Below are 14,996 nucleotides of genomic sequence, written 5' to 3'. Positions count from 1 at the left end.
AACTGGTACCTCCTTTGAGTTAGGCTTTGCAGACTGGGTTAGGCATGACCAATGGTTGCAGCTGTACATACCATTTTGGGTCCAGGATGCATTTTTATACTTCTTCTTTGACAACAGTACTCCCCGAAGTTTTGGGTATCCTCCTTCTCTCCCTGAGGTTTAAGTGGAACTGGCAATCACAATTTTCCACTGTTGGGGTCCGTGCCGGGGGTGGTGGAGAATGAAAGAACACACAAAAGACAAAGACACACAGAGAACATGGCGGCCGCGCTCAGAGCCTCCGCCTCACTTTATTTATACTCCATAAACCCCACGTCAGCAGAAAGAATGCAATGCAAAACAAACTTTCTTTTCCCAGATGTAACCTTCTACTCAGTTCTGTTTCTATGCTCTTCCTTATCTGCCCGCCTTCTTGGTGCCTACGGGAGTTCATTAAAAGTTCAATTGGAGATACTGTCCTTGAGCCCTATCTATTCTCAGCATACTGTTTTCAAAGGCCCCTGCATTTCCCCCCTTTTTTTTTTGTTTTGCCTCAGTCCTAAAAAGGTAGCCCATATTTGTTCTTGTGTTTTCTTTTGTTTTTGGAGGCGACGGAGGGAGCATCAAATCACCAAAAGAAGTAGACTCAATCCAAGTGCCCAAAGCAATATACTTCCAGAGATTGTAGAAATCCATGTCTTCATCTGGGTCCATGGGTTAAAGGCAGCAAGGCGCTGACCCAGCTCCTGAAGGGTTACAGTTCCGGACAACACATGTAATTGTTGTCAAAATGCTTCGGAAATGTTCTGAGTGAGCTCTTGGATGTCCAAACTAATATTTTTATGGCCTACTAATAATTTTCGGATTACAGTCCAATTTTGAGAGATGTTAAAAGGCATAGGCATTACACAAAATTGAGTGGAGTTCCAATCACATTGTAATGTCATCCGAGTACTGAGTACAGTGAGCTGATCTCCAAGCCGTGTCAAGGCTTGTTCCATGTTGTCCAATCTTTCAGCAAGTTGAGAATCAATGTTTTGTTGTTGAAGCTATAACCGGTGAGATTGCTCATGCCATTGCTGCACAAATTCAGCATTTTGTATGCTTTGATGAAGAGCGAGCCCTGCTACGGCCGCAGTGGAGACGATGGCGACAAGGCTCATCACCGAGGCAATTATAAGTCCAAGGGCACAGAGGGTTCGCTGGAGAGAAGTCCAAATATAAGTCTCAAGAGGTGATGCCCCCCATGGTCGCGTAAGGTTAACAGGTAGCCAAATTTCCTTACGAGCCCTGAGGATATAAATATCCCCAGTAAAGTTGTGCCACCAGGAATGATTGAGGCAAGACAAAAATGTACACGTATCTGTACAATTAACAATCCCCGTAAGATTATCCCATGTCAAATTTCCTGCTAATAATAGGTAGGGCTTACGGACACAAGCAATAATATATCAGGAGGTATTCCGATATAACTGAATATGAAAGGAGTTATTCAGGTTAGAAAGATTAAGGGGCATATTCCCCACAAAAGTGCTAATGGCATCGCCTGCAACTAACAACTTCCAAAAATAACTCTGTACTTCAGGCCTCCTTCACACCATACCAAGGTTTCATTACTGTTAGCAGCAATACTTTATTTACCCAGTGTCATTTCAAAGGTATGTGACTAAATTTTGTTTGAAAATCACCGTGCACACTTCAATCAGTTATTTGCATCCCATTGTATTCTAATAAAATCCGGGGTTTAGTTCCCCGACATTGTTGTCACTCCAGCACCTCAATATTAGGAGAAACCTCTAGAATAGGACAAAAAAGTAAAGAACTAGGAATAGTTTCATTACTATATACAGTATGATTATATTAAAAACTTCTAGTTACAATAATAACAGTATTAGCAGCCACATGACTATGATTATAACGAACAGCCCAAGCTTCATGCGATTTTCGGAGACAATGAGGACTATTCCCATACATATTGGAAGTGCTTCCACTCCAAATTGGTATGTGCTGATTATAATTGCTGTTTCCCGTTCTATGTTGTCCTTGTCCATATGGGGGACGGCATCCAAGTAATGTTATGGGTGAAAACCTTAATTTCCGCCTCCTCCCAGGTGACTCCCTGATACAAGGGTGGAAAGGGAATATAAGTCCAATATTCATACAAAGCCTCACTAAGAGACATAAGTCCCCTGCCGAGGCACATCTAACAAAGGAAGAAATGCATGCTGAATCCAGTTTTCTTTTCAACAGGGTTTCAATCATCTTGTAGGAAACCACTCAGGTCCGCTCCCTGTAAGGACAAGAGCATAGCCCCGTCCCTGTTTTAGAAGTTGCCCTTGGCCAGGCGCGGTGGCTCAAGCCTGTAATCCCAGCACTTTGGGAGGCTGAGACGGGCGGATCACGAGGTCAGGAGATCGAGACCATCCAGGCTAACACGGTGAAACCCCGTCTCTACTAAAAAAAAATACAAAAAACTAGCCGGGCGAGGTGGCCGGCGCCTGTAGTCCCAGCTACTCGGGAGGCTGAGGCAGGAGAATGGTGTAAACCCGGGAGGCGGAGCTTGCAGTGAGCTGAGATCCGGCCACTGCACTCCAGCCTGGGCGACAGAGTGAGACTCCATCTCAAAAAAAAAAAAAAACAACAAGAACTTGCCCTTGAACATACTTACCTTCTTCATTAGGATACCAAACCTTTAAACTGTCAGCGGGGACTATCACCGAGGGAGTTGAGGAAAGATGGGTTACGACAGCAGAGTCTTGCAATTGTCTCCATTGATTCAAAAAAATTAAGGTAAAAAGAACCTTCAAAATCTGGTTTCAAAATCTGGTTTCTGGGGGGCTCATTTCCCCCTTTTTGTTTTGTTTTAATAGTTAAGTTTTTAAAGTTAAATTTGTGCGCTCAATGATGGCTTGACCTTGACTGTTGCCCGGGATACCGGTGATATGTTGAATATTGTATTGCTGTAAGAAAACTTGTAATTTACGAGAGACATAAGCAGGGGCATTATCAGTTTTAAGTATAAGAGGAATGCCCATGATGGCGAAACAAACTAAGAGATGAGTAATAACAGAAATGAGAAAAGGTATCAATGGTATGATGAACATTTTAATCGTCCAAAAGAAGGGACATCTCGTGAATTAACCCCAGGATGGAAGGATGGAATGCTCAAAGGAGCACAGGAAGGACAAGCTCGAATAAGAGAACGAGCTTGTTTATGAGTTAAATGAAACCATCGTTGAAGGCCAGAACTATTAGTGTGATGTAGAGTATATTTTTGTTCTGCAGCATGTAGGTGGCCAATTAAAAGCAAATCAATCTGAGTATTACCATGAACTAATGGTCCAGAAAGTTGAGAATGAGAACGAAGATGAGTGATGAATAAAGGAGCTCGACGTTGGCTCAAAGTAAAGGATAACAAAGAAAAGAATTTCTGAAGAGAAGAAGTAGCACAAAGAGGTAAAGTGGCCTGAGAAATATAAGAAGTAACATAAACGGCGTATTGAGAATCACTAACAATGTTACAACCAGTAGTAGGGAAATCAAGTAAGATCATCAGAACAGCAAACAATTCTCCCTGTTGCACCGAGGGATAAGGATAAACTGTAACTCAAGATTGATGAAGCTTCTTGCCAAGAATCAGAAGTTGCAAGAAGATAAGTGATCTGACTATGAGTGAATTAAGAGATAATTAAGGAAGGATCTCCTCCCCAAAGTTGTCCACAGTGATGCTGTCCTTTGATGATCAGTTCAGCTAAACAATCGATATAAGTAGCCAAGCGTTTAGATATTTTATTGGACAAAAAGATCCATTTTAGTGGTCGATTAGTTTGATGAATCATTCCTGTGGGAGAAGGTAAAGTATGAAATAAACAAAAGGAAGGGCCTTTTGAAGTTGTTCTTCAACAAGTTGGAGTTCCTGTAAAGCCAAAGGAGTTAAATGACGTGAGTTGTCCAAGTGACTGTCTCCTTCTAGAATAGAAAAAAGATGTTATAACTGATATGTTGGTATTCCTAAAACAGGACGCATCCAATTAATGTCTCCTAGAAACTTTTGAAAATCATTTAATGTTTTTAAATGATCACGTCGAATTTGAATTTTTTGGGGTCGAATATTTTGTGCCCCCAAGGTATAACCTAAATATTGAATAAGAAAATCCAGTTAAATTTTTTCTGTGGCAATATTAAGTGAGTAGAAAGAAAGCTGAGTTTGTAATGATACAAAAGCATCTTGCTGCTTTTCTCTGGTTTTAACTTTGTGGGATAAGGGCAGGATTAGGAAGACCAGGCTGTAAACTTTCCCTAGGTTTAATGTAAACATTTATAGTTTTAAGACAAGACAAAGACGGGAATTCCATGCAGAAATACGTGGCTTTATATTCCTCTCGGCCATTTGTTTTTTGACTTACTCTTTTAGAGTCCTAAGTATTTCTTTAAATAATGGTCACTGTTTCACCTAAATAGGAGTGGTGGCTATGAGTTTAAAGGATTGTAGCCCATTTTGAACATCATATTTTTGGCAGCTGAGGAAATATGAGGAATGTTTAAAAAAGCAGCAAATTGTTGTGAAAGATCTTGTTCCCAATAATTAATATTGATAGGAACAATATAAAAATAAAAAAAAACACTTGACCTTGTTGACCTTTAGGACCGACACAGGTTAAAGGTTCTATGTCTTGATAAATCACAGAAGCAGCACCCAAGCCAGTGAGTATAACTGAAACTTGTCTTTTTTCCCATTGTATAGGCCACTAATTTAAACAAATAATAGACATATTCACCCCCATGTCAATTAACCCTTTAAAAACTATTCCATTAATATGCAATGAACATAAGGGCTTTTAATTAGAAACTAAAGTGTCCCAAAAAACAGTTTTTTCTGTGCTACCAAATCCTCCCTATTGAGAATACGTTCCCCTGCCTCTAGGCATATAAATTGTGAAACTTGTACCATAATAAGAATTTTATTAGTAACATCAAGATCAATGCTTTCTGGAATCATCATTAACTTCCATATAGCACTGTCGTTTTGACCTAACAAAAGTCCTACATGTCCTTTTGGCAAAGGGTCACACACTCTAATAGCTAATTTATATATTCCTCTATTAGGAGACAAAGTATAAGGCTGAGTAATAGCTAAGTCAGCAGCGGCGCTCTGCTTAGTTGCCGCATAAAGCTGAGAAACTGGGGTAAGGTGTGGGATCCTTAAGGAGGACTTGAATTTATTCCTTAATGTTGTAGGCCATTGCTCACTGAATATTGTAGTAGACTTGTATTGTAATTGTTGGGGCCCCAAGCCTGTGGGCCCCGACTCCCGTTTCCCAGGAGAGGAGACAGTAAATTTCCACTTTTATCAGTTTTGGAACGACATTTATTTGTCCAATGTCGACCTTTTTTTTTTTTTTTTTTTTTTTTTTTTGAGACGGAGTCTCGCTATGTTGCCCAGGGTGGAGTGCAGTGGCCAGATCTCAGCTCACTGCAAGCTCCGCCTCCCGGGTTTTTACGCCATTCTCCTGCCTCAGCCTCCCGAGTAGCTGGGACTACAGGCGCCCACCACCTCGCCCAGCTAGTTTTTTGTATTTTTTAGTAGAGACGGGGTTTCACCGTGTTAGCCAGGATGGTCTCGAACTCCTGACCTCGTGATCCGCCCGTCTCGGCCTCCCAAAGTGCTGGGATTACAGGCTTGAGCCACCGCGCCCGGCCCAATGTCGACCTTTACCACAATATTTGTACACCTCTGAAGGCAGCTTTCTGCCTTGAGGGATAAAAGTGTTCAATTTTTATGACATTCTTTTTTGAAATGTCTAGGTTTACCACACTGAAAGCAAACACCTTGTTTGTTATTTCCTTTTAAGGCTTTAGACAAAGCTCCAGCAAATAATTGAGCATCATAAATAGCCCCTCCAACACTAACACAAGTTTTAATATATTTATCTAAATTGGCCCCATTGGCCTTTAACGATTTTAACAATTTTTAACAGTCAGCATAAGCATTTTTAAAAGACAATGTTTGTAACAAAATTTTTGATGCAAGGCCAGCACCCACAATTTTGAAGACAGCATCCTGAAGACGGGCTACGAAATATAGATATGGTTCATTTGTGCCCTATAAAATCTTCACAGAGGAAAGGGAACATTTTCCTGTTATCTCTACCTTATTTCAGGCCCTTAAAAACAAAGTCTTGATTTGAGTAAGGGCAACATCATCTAGACCAGCCTGAGCATTAAGAGTAGCATATTGGCCCGTGCCTGTGAGTTGTTCCTCAGTGGGTCCAGGGGGATCACACATAATATTTTTCCTAGCCTGTACATGTGCCTTGTTCATTTACCAGCTGTGCAATTGTAACCACTGAGAACGATCAAGAAAAGTCTTCCCCAAAGTCTTCCAGTCTATAGGAATCATCAAATTTTCTGATGAAAAAACATCAAGAAGACCAAGGATAAAAGGAGATTGAGATCCATAGTTAGAAATGGCAGCTTTCATTTCTTTTTAAAAATTTAATTTGTAAGGCATTAAATTGGACATTATTGCCACCATTTGAAAACTGAGCATTAGGAGCAAAAGAAGCACAAATAATTGGAAACAGATCCAGCTCCTTAAATTTTTTTTTTAAATTAAAAGTATATATAATATATAATAATACTCATATCCCCAAATATAAAGAATCCCAACATATTAATAGGAAAAGGTAAATAACCCAACCAAAAGTAGCAGAACAAAGAAATGACAATAAACCTATATGTCTAACATCATTACTCACTAGGAAATATGTATATTAATACCAAATTGAGAATCATTACATACACAATACAATGGTTAAAATTTAAAAACACAGAAAATATCAAGAGGTAGTTAATGTGTTAAGCAACTCGAATACTCAACTTCTGTTTGGAGTGTAAATTGGTGGAACCTATGCACCCCTATAACATAACAATTTCCTAGCTGGGGTTATTAATACTATATTAATATTAATAGTTAATATTAATGTGTTTATTTATTGACTATTGAAATACTCATAATATTTTAACAAACAACAAGATATACATATACACTGGTTTTAACATATTAAACAGGTGTTTAATATAAATTTAAAGTATGTCTGATGTGAACAGGGCTTCAACTTTGCCAAACAAAGGCAAAGATAAGGAAGCCGGGGAATTGGAGGCTCTGGAAAATCCTCTTTTAACAGGGCAGAAGGAAAAGAAACAGGGAAAGCTCGCAAAGGTGAATTAGAAGAATATATCTGTAATATTTGTTGAAGCATTTCCATAATACTCTGCATGTCAGAATTTCCCTTAGAAGAAGGAAGAGCTGGCTTTTTCTCTTCTCCCCCTTTTGCTACCCCCCCATCCTCTGTTATCCTGGCACAAATGGGCTTCATTTCAGATTTATTTTTTTTCCAAATCCTCAGATACCTTTCCTCCTGTGGCTACATTACCACACTCTGAATCAGTCTCAAGTAACTCTAATGTCTGAGTGATAGAGTCACACAAGGTCCACAATTTTAGAGGCATAATATCCCCTAACTGGAGAGCTCTAAGCAGAGTTTTTACTACCTGTAACCATTCTCTGCGATTCAGCTGCACTTTAGTCTGATACTGAAACCAGTAACAATGTTGTTCAACATGGGCAAACAATCACTTGAAAGTCTTTTTCTTTCACTTCTACTCCTATAGACAGCAACAGTCCTTGAAACAGCCGTAAATATTCTGAGGCCAGAGAGATGGAATTCCCCATAATGAAAGCTTAAGAAGGTTCCCCTTAACAATATCTGGGCCTTACCCGCCCCTAGGGGGTTCCCCTTCTTGTTCTCCCCTACTCACCCGTGCTGACCCTGCTCGCTGCGCCACTTGTTGGGGTCCGTGCCGGGGGTGGTGGAGAATGAAAGAACACACAAAAGACAAAGACACACAGAGAACATGGCGGCCGCGCTCAGAGCCTCCGCCTCACTTTATTTATACTCCATAAACCCCACGTCAGCAGAAAGAATGCAATGCAAAACAAACTTTCTTTTCCCAGATGTAACCTTCTACTCAGTTCTTTGTTTCTATGCTCTTCCTTATCTGCCCACCTTCTTGGCGCCTACGGGAGTTCATTAAAAGTTCAATTGGAGATACTGTCCTTGAGCCCTATCTAGTCTCAGCATACTGTTTTCAAAGGCCCCTGCATTCCACTCATTTCCAACCAAGAAGGACTCTTGATGTATAAGTGTGCCCATTTAGGTCCTTCCCTGGCTTCCGGCATTATGTGCTAGAAGAATGGAAGTTTGGAGATATATATATGAGGCTGTCTCATCTGTGTGGAGGAAACCAGGTTGCAACGTGGGACGATGAGGCCAGTGGGCAAAGAGAAGTAGACAAGCAGAGATGAGAAATGGAGAAAGAGACCAAGTGACATTATTTCAGGCCCTAGGTCAATCACACCTGAGGATAAATCTACCCTTCAATGTCCCAGCTTTCTGAGCCTCTATATCCTATTTACCTAAGCAGGTTTAAGTAGGGTTTTGTCATCTGCAACTAGAAAATTTCTTTTTAATACAGTACCCTATAGTAGGGTTTCCAGATTTAGAAAAAAATAATTACATGGGATATACTTATATTAAAAATTATTGCATATCTGAAATTCAAATTTAACAGGACATTGTACATTTAATTGGCAACTGTTCCCCCATAGGGTTATACCACATTGTGCCAGCAGATGTGCCAAACCTACATGAAAAACACAAAAGTCAATTCTGCTGGAGGAATTTTTTTTTTTTTTTTTTTTTTTTGAAACAGAGTCTCACTCTGTTGCCCAGGTTGGAATGCAGTGGTGCGATCTCGGCTCACTGCAACCTCTGCCTCCCGGGTTCAAGCCATTCTCCCGCCTCAGCCTCCCGAGTAGCTGGGATTACAGGCGCCTGCCACCATGCCCGGCTAATTTTTGTATTTTTAGTAGAGACGAGGTTTCACCATATTGGCCAGGCTGGTCTCAAACTCCTGACACTGTAATCTGCCTGCCTCAGCCTCCCAAAGTGCTGGGATTACAGCCGTGAGCCCCCATGCCCAGCCTAACAGAATTTTTTTTTTTTGGGAGAGAGTCTCATTCTGTCACCCAGGCTCGAGTGCAGTGGCACAACCTTGGCCCACAGCAACCTCCGCCTTCCAGGTTCAAGCAATTCTCCTGCCTCAGCCTCCCCAGTAGCTGGGACTATAGGCATATAGCACCATGCCTAGCTAATTTTTTGTATTTTTAGTAGAGAGAGGATTTTGCCATGTTGGCCAGGCTGGTCTTGAACTCCTGACCTCAGGTGATCCATCTGCCTCGGCCTCCCAAAGTGCTGGGATTACAGGAATGAGCCACCACACCCGGCCTACTGGAAGAATTTTTTAGGAAGGGATAAAACTAAGTAACTCAACTGCTTAATTTACATAGGTTGTTATATTAAAATAACAGATACGAGTTGTAATAATTAAAACACTTGGTAGAGGCACATCAATAGACCAATGAAACAGACCAGAAAGCCCAGAGATGAAATAGAATATATAGAGGAGCTTAGCCTATAATAAAATAGGATTTCAAATTAGTAGGAAAAATGGTAGATTTTTCAAAAACTGGTGCTAGGATAACTAGGTTGATGTTTGTGAAAAGAAAAATTAGCATAGATCCCTCTTCCATACCTTACTTTAAAATAAGTTCCAGATGGATAAAGGATATAAACATGAAAAAGAAATGAAATAATAAAAGAATTAGAAAAAATGAGCTAGGCATAGTGGCTCACACCTAAAATCCCAGCACTTTGGGAGGCCAAGGCAGGAGGATCATTTGAACCCAGGAGTTCAAGACCAGCCTGGGTAACATAGCAAGACTTTGTCTCTTAAAAAATTGTTTTTAATTAGCCAGGCATGGTGGTAGGTGCTTATAGTATCAGCTACTTGGGAGGCTCAGGTGGGAGGATTGCTTGAGCCCAAAAGGCCAAGGCTGCAGTGAGCTGTGACTACACCACCACACTCCAGCCTGGGTGACAGAGTGAGACTGTCTTTCTTTTTTTCCTCTTTTAGTGAGATGAAGTTAGAGGTCCTGTCTCGAAAAGAAAAGAAAAATATGTGGGAAAATTTATTTGTTTATTTTTTTATTTTCATTTTTTTTTAGACAGAGTCCTGCTCATTCACCCCGGCTGGAGTGCAGTGGCTGATCTCGGCTCACTGCAGCCTCTGCCTCCCAGATTCAAGCGATTCTCATGCCTCAGCCTCCTGAGTAGCTGGGATTACAGGCGAGTGCCACTATGCCTGGCTAATTTTGTATTTTTAGTAGAGACGGGGTTTCTCCATTTTGGTCAGGCTGGTCTCAAACTCCTGACCTCAGGTGATTCGCCCACCTCGGCCTCCCAAAGTGCTGGGATTACAGGCGTGACCACCGTGCCCGACTTACAATGCCATTTTTTATTTATTAGATAGAAAGGGTAAAAAAGCACTCTCAAATATAACCACAGTGAAGGGCGATCTAGCATTATTTTTCAAAATTACAAATGCAAAGAAAGCTCTTCAAGCCAGCAATTCCACTCCTAGAATTTTATTTTATTATTTTTTCTTTTTTTGAGATAGAGTTTTGCTCTTGTTGCCCATGCCAGAGTGCAATGGCACAGTCTCGGCTCACTGCAACCTCTGCCTCCTGGGTTCAAGTGATTCTACTGCCTCAGCTTCCTAATAGCTGGGATTACAGGTGTGTGCCACCACGCCTGGCTAATTTTTCTATTTTTAGTAGAGACGGGGTTTCATCATGTCGGCCAGGCTGGTTGCGAACTTCTGACCTCAGGTGATCCAACTACCTTGGCCTCCCAAAGTGCTGGGATTACAAGCGTGAGTCACCGCACCCAGTCGATCTTTTTTTTTGCTTGTTTTTTGAAACACAGTCTCACTCTGTTGCCCAGGCTGGAGTGCAATGGCGCAGGTTTCCCTCGATGCAAGCTCCGCCTCCTGAATCCAAGCGATTCTCCTGCCTCAGCCTCCCAAGTAGCTGGGATTACAGGTGCATGCTACTACACCTGGCTAATTTTTCTATTTTTAGTAGAGACAGGGTTTCACCATGTTGGTCAGACTGGTCTTGAACTACTGACTTCAGGTGATCCACCCCCCACCCCCACCCCCGGCCTCCCAAAGTGCTGGGATTACAGGTCTGAGCCACAGCACCCAGCCCAAACTTTAGCTTGCATGTCTGTTTGCATGTCTGTGAATTAATGATGTACTGCAGCATCATTGAATTAGAAAGAGACAGGAAACAATTTAAGCACTCATCAATAAAGGACAGATTAATATATGGAGGTACATCTACACAACGAAATACTATGTATCTGTATAATAGAACCAGGAAACATATTTTTGTTCGCATATGGATAATCTTTTTCTGGAAAGATATGTAAGAAACTGGGAACAAAGGGCTGGGTGCAGTGGCTTACGTCTGTAATTCCAGCACTTTAGGAGGCCAAGGCAGGTAGATCACTTGAGGCCAGGAGTTCAAGACCAGTCCAACATGGTGAAATACCCCATCTCTACCAAAAATAGAAAAATTAGCTGGGCGTGGCAGTGCACACCTGTAGTACGGGCTACTGGGGAGGCTGAGGCAGGAGAATCACTTGAACCCGGGAGGCGGAGGTTGCAGTGGTCCAAGAGCGCACCACTGCACTCCAGCCTGGGCCACAGAGTGAGACTCCGTCTCTCTTAAAAAAAAACAAAACAAAAAAGAGGCAGGCCGCGGTGGCTCACGCCTGTAATCCCAGCACTTTGGGAGGCCAAGGCGGGCGAATCATGAGGTCAGGAGATCGAGACCATCCTGGCTAACATGGTGAAACCCCGTCTCTACTAAAAACACAAAAAATTAGCCGGGCGTGGTAGCGGGCGCCTGTAGTCCCAGCTACTCGGGAGGCTGAGGCAGGAGAATGGCATGAACCCGGGAGGCGGAGCTTGCAGTGAGCCGAGATGGCGCCACTGCACTCCAGCCTGGGAGACAGAGTGAGACTCCGTCTTAAAAAAATAAAAGATAAAAATAAAAAAAATAAGGCCGGGCACGGTGGCTCACACCTGTAATCCCAGCACTTTGGGAGGCCAAGGCGGGCGGATCACGAGGTCCGGATCGAGACCATCCTGGCTAACACGGTGAAACCCTGTCTCTACTAAAAATACAAAATAAATAAATAAATAAATAAATAAATAAATAAATAAATAACCGGGCGTGGTGGCGGGCGTCTGTAGTCGCAGCTACTCAGGAGGCTGAGGCAGGAGAATGGCGTGAACCCAGGAGGTGGAGCTTGCAGTGAGCCGAGATCGCGCCGCTGCACTCTAGCCTGGGAGACAGCGAGACTCTGTTTCAAAAAAAAAAAAAAAGAAAGAAAGAAAGAAAAAGAAAGGAAACTGGGAACAAGGATGTGGCTGGGAAATATTTTTGTGGTTTTCTAATTTTCTACCGTGTATATACTACCTATTCAAATATAAGTAAAAAAATTTTATATGTAAAATACCTTAAGACCAACATAGATGTGTTATGAAGTAGATTACTAACATTGTGAGTTTTTAAGACACCACACAAGTGCACAAGAGTTCAAGGGCATTTCAAGCTCAGGTAGGCACTTGGGATTTTGGCTACAGAACTAGAGGAATGAGGGTGACAAATGAACTCTCTCAGTTGCCTGGAACATTCAGAGAAAAAGTGTGAAAAGCACTGCTTTACAAGATAACAGGGCCCATGGTCAGGACATGATGGAGATAACCCTTGGAACTTGGAGATAAGGTCACTCTGAGCATATATACACACACACATATATATACCTATATGTCAAGGTCCAACCTGGAAAACCATTCTAAGTCTTTAAAACCCAGGGAACTTAATCCAGATAAATGGTTTATACAGGTATTGGCAGAGACAAAAAGCCAAACAGAGAATAGTCAAATAGCCCAGACAGAGATGAGTGACAGCAAGAAGCTACTACCACCCTTATACTGGAGGGACAGAAGGACAACACTGTGCTACCAGAGCTCAGGGTCTAGGACCAACTGCAAGTTAGACCCAAGTAGGTTATAGGAGACACCCTGATGTTGAGGGGTAGGGAGAGGATGGATACTCTGGCTTGGAGGTGGTGTCAGAGTAGGAGATACCCTGACTTTTTCCTTGATCTCTCCAGTCTCCAGAAAATGCCTCCAGTTGATGGAGCCCAGCAATTCAGCTTGGAAGTCAACCAGTATAGAAGTCCAGCCCCTGCAGCCTTCATGGAGTCAGTCCGCCACGGACTTTTTTTTATTATTATTATTTGAGTCAAAGTCTCGCTCTGTCGCCAGGCTGGAGTGCAGTGGTGTGATCTCGGCTCACTGGAACCTCCACCTCCTAGGTTCAAGCCATTCTCCTGCCTCAGCCTCCTGAGTAGCTGGGACTACAGGTGCACACCACCATGCCCAGCTAATTTTTGTATTTTTAGTAGAAATTAGGTTTCACCATGTTGGCCAGGATGGTCTTGATCTCTTGACTTTGTGATCTGCTCGCCTCAGCCTCCCAAAGTGTTGGCATTACAGGCGTGTGTGCCACCACACCCGACCTTTTTTTTTTTAAATAGAGATGGAGTCTCGCCCCATTACCCAGGCTGGAGTGCAGTGACCAGACCATAGCTCACTGTAGCTTCCAACTTCTGGGCTCAAATGATCCTTCTACCTCAGCCTCCTGAGTAGCTGGGATTACGGGTATGAGCTACTGCACCTGGCTTCCACTGCCATTTTGAAAAGAGCAGGGGAAAAGTGAAGAATAGACTTGGAAGCAAAAAAGGCCAGGGTCAGCACAGAGGGAAATCAGAAAGAAATCAAAACATAATTGATGGGCCGAACATGGTGGCTCATGCCTGTAATCTCAGCACTTTGGGAAGCTGAGGCTGGCAGAGCATTTGAGGTCAGGAGTTCGAGACCAACCTGGCCAATGTGGTAAAATCCCGTCTCTACTAAAAATACAAAAAAATTAGGCCGGGCGCGGTGGCTCAAGCCTGTAATCCCAGCACTTTGGGAGGCCGAGACGGGCGGATCACGAGGTCAGGAGATTGAGACCATCCTGGCTAACACGGTGAAACCCTGTCTCTACTAAAAGATACAAAAAACTAGCCGGCGAGGTGGCAGGCGCCTGTAGTCCCAGCTACATGGCAGGCTGAGGCAGGAGAATGGCGTAAACCCGGGAGGCGGAGCTTGCAGTGAGCTGAGATCCGGCCACTGCACTCCAGACTGGGCCACAGACCGAGACTCTGTCTCAAAACAAAACAAAACAAAACAAAACAAAACAACAAAATGAGCTGGGCGTGGTGGCGCACACCTGTAATCCCAGCTACTTGGGAGGCTGAGGCAAAAGAATCTCTTGAACCCGGGAAGCGGAGGTTGCAGTGAGCTGAGATAGTGCCACTGCACTCCAGCCTGGGTGACAGAGTGAGAATGTGTCTCAGAAGAAACCGAAAACCAAAACAAAATAAACAACATAACTGATGAATTCATTCCCTTGAGGAAAATCAACTGAAGGGACCTGGACAAAGGTGGGTTTCTGGAACTGCAATATCAAGACCCAGGCATTTTCTGCAAAATGTCCTTTATAGCTGGTTTGTCGAAACTAGGATCTAGATCTAGATAATACACTACATCTGTTGTTATGTCTCTTAATATTTAAATCTAGAAAAATACCTTTTCCTAAATTGGTGAAGGAAAGAGGCCAGTTGTCCTACTGCCAGAATTTGTTTGCTGCCTTTTGCTTTCCTTTAGCTGATCCTATAGCCTATCCTGTTAACTTGGTTAGATCTAAGTTAAACATTTTTTTAAAAATATTTTTAATTTTTGTGGGTACTTAACATCTTTATAACACGTCATAGTTGTTGGGTATAGAGGCTTACACATGCGATCCCAGAACTTTGGGATGCTGAGGTGGGAAAATTTCTTGAAGTCAGGAGTTTGAGACCCTTTTTCTGCAAAAAATTAAAAAAAATTAACAAGAGTATGGTGGCATGTGCCTGTAGTCCCAGCTACTTGGA

At 42.5% G+C, this 14,996-nt stretch overlaps 2 long non-coding RNA genes across 2 annotated transcripts; both read right to left on the bottom strand.

The window, feature by feature from the left end:
• Window positions 1-248: 248 nt before the first annotated feature.
• LOC141410121 (uncharacterized) lies at window positions 249-7,868 on the bottom strand. Its single transcript, XR_012433897.1, has 2 exons — window positions 7,801-7,868; window positions 249-3,948 (listed from the first exon to the last, which is right to left on the bottom strand). It is a non-coding gene; the product is annotated as an uncharacterized lncRNA (long non-coding RNA).
• Window positions 4,255-6,458, bottom strand: LOC135970639 (uncharacterized). The gene is made up of 2 exons (XR_010586433.2): window positions 5,690-6,458; window positions 4,255-5,366 (listed from the first exon to the last, which is right to left on the bottom strand). It is a non-coding gene; the product is annotated as an uncharacterized lncRNA (long non-coding RNA).
• Window positions 7,869-14,996: the final 7,128 nt, after the last annotated feature.

The sequence above is a fragment of the Macaca fascicularis genome, chromosome 4, assembly GCF_037993035.2.
Source record: "Macaca fascicularis isolate 582-1 chromosome 4, T2T-MFA8v1.1".
NCBI lineage: Eukaryota > Metazoa > Chordata > Mammalia > Primates > Cercopithecidae > Macaca > Macaca fascicularis.
Note: the sequence above shows the minus strand (reverse complement) of the source record. Positions and strands in the feature narration are given on the sequence as shown.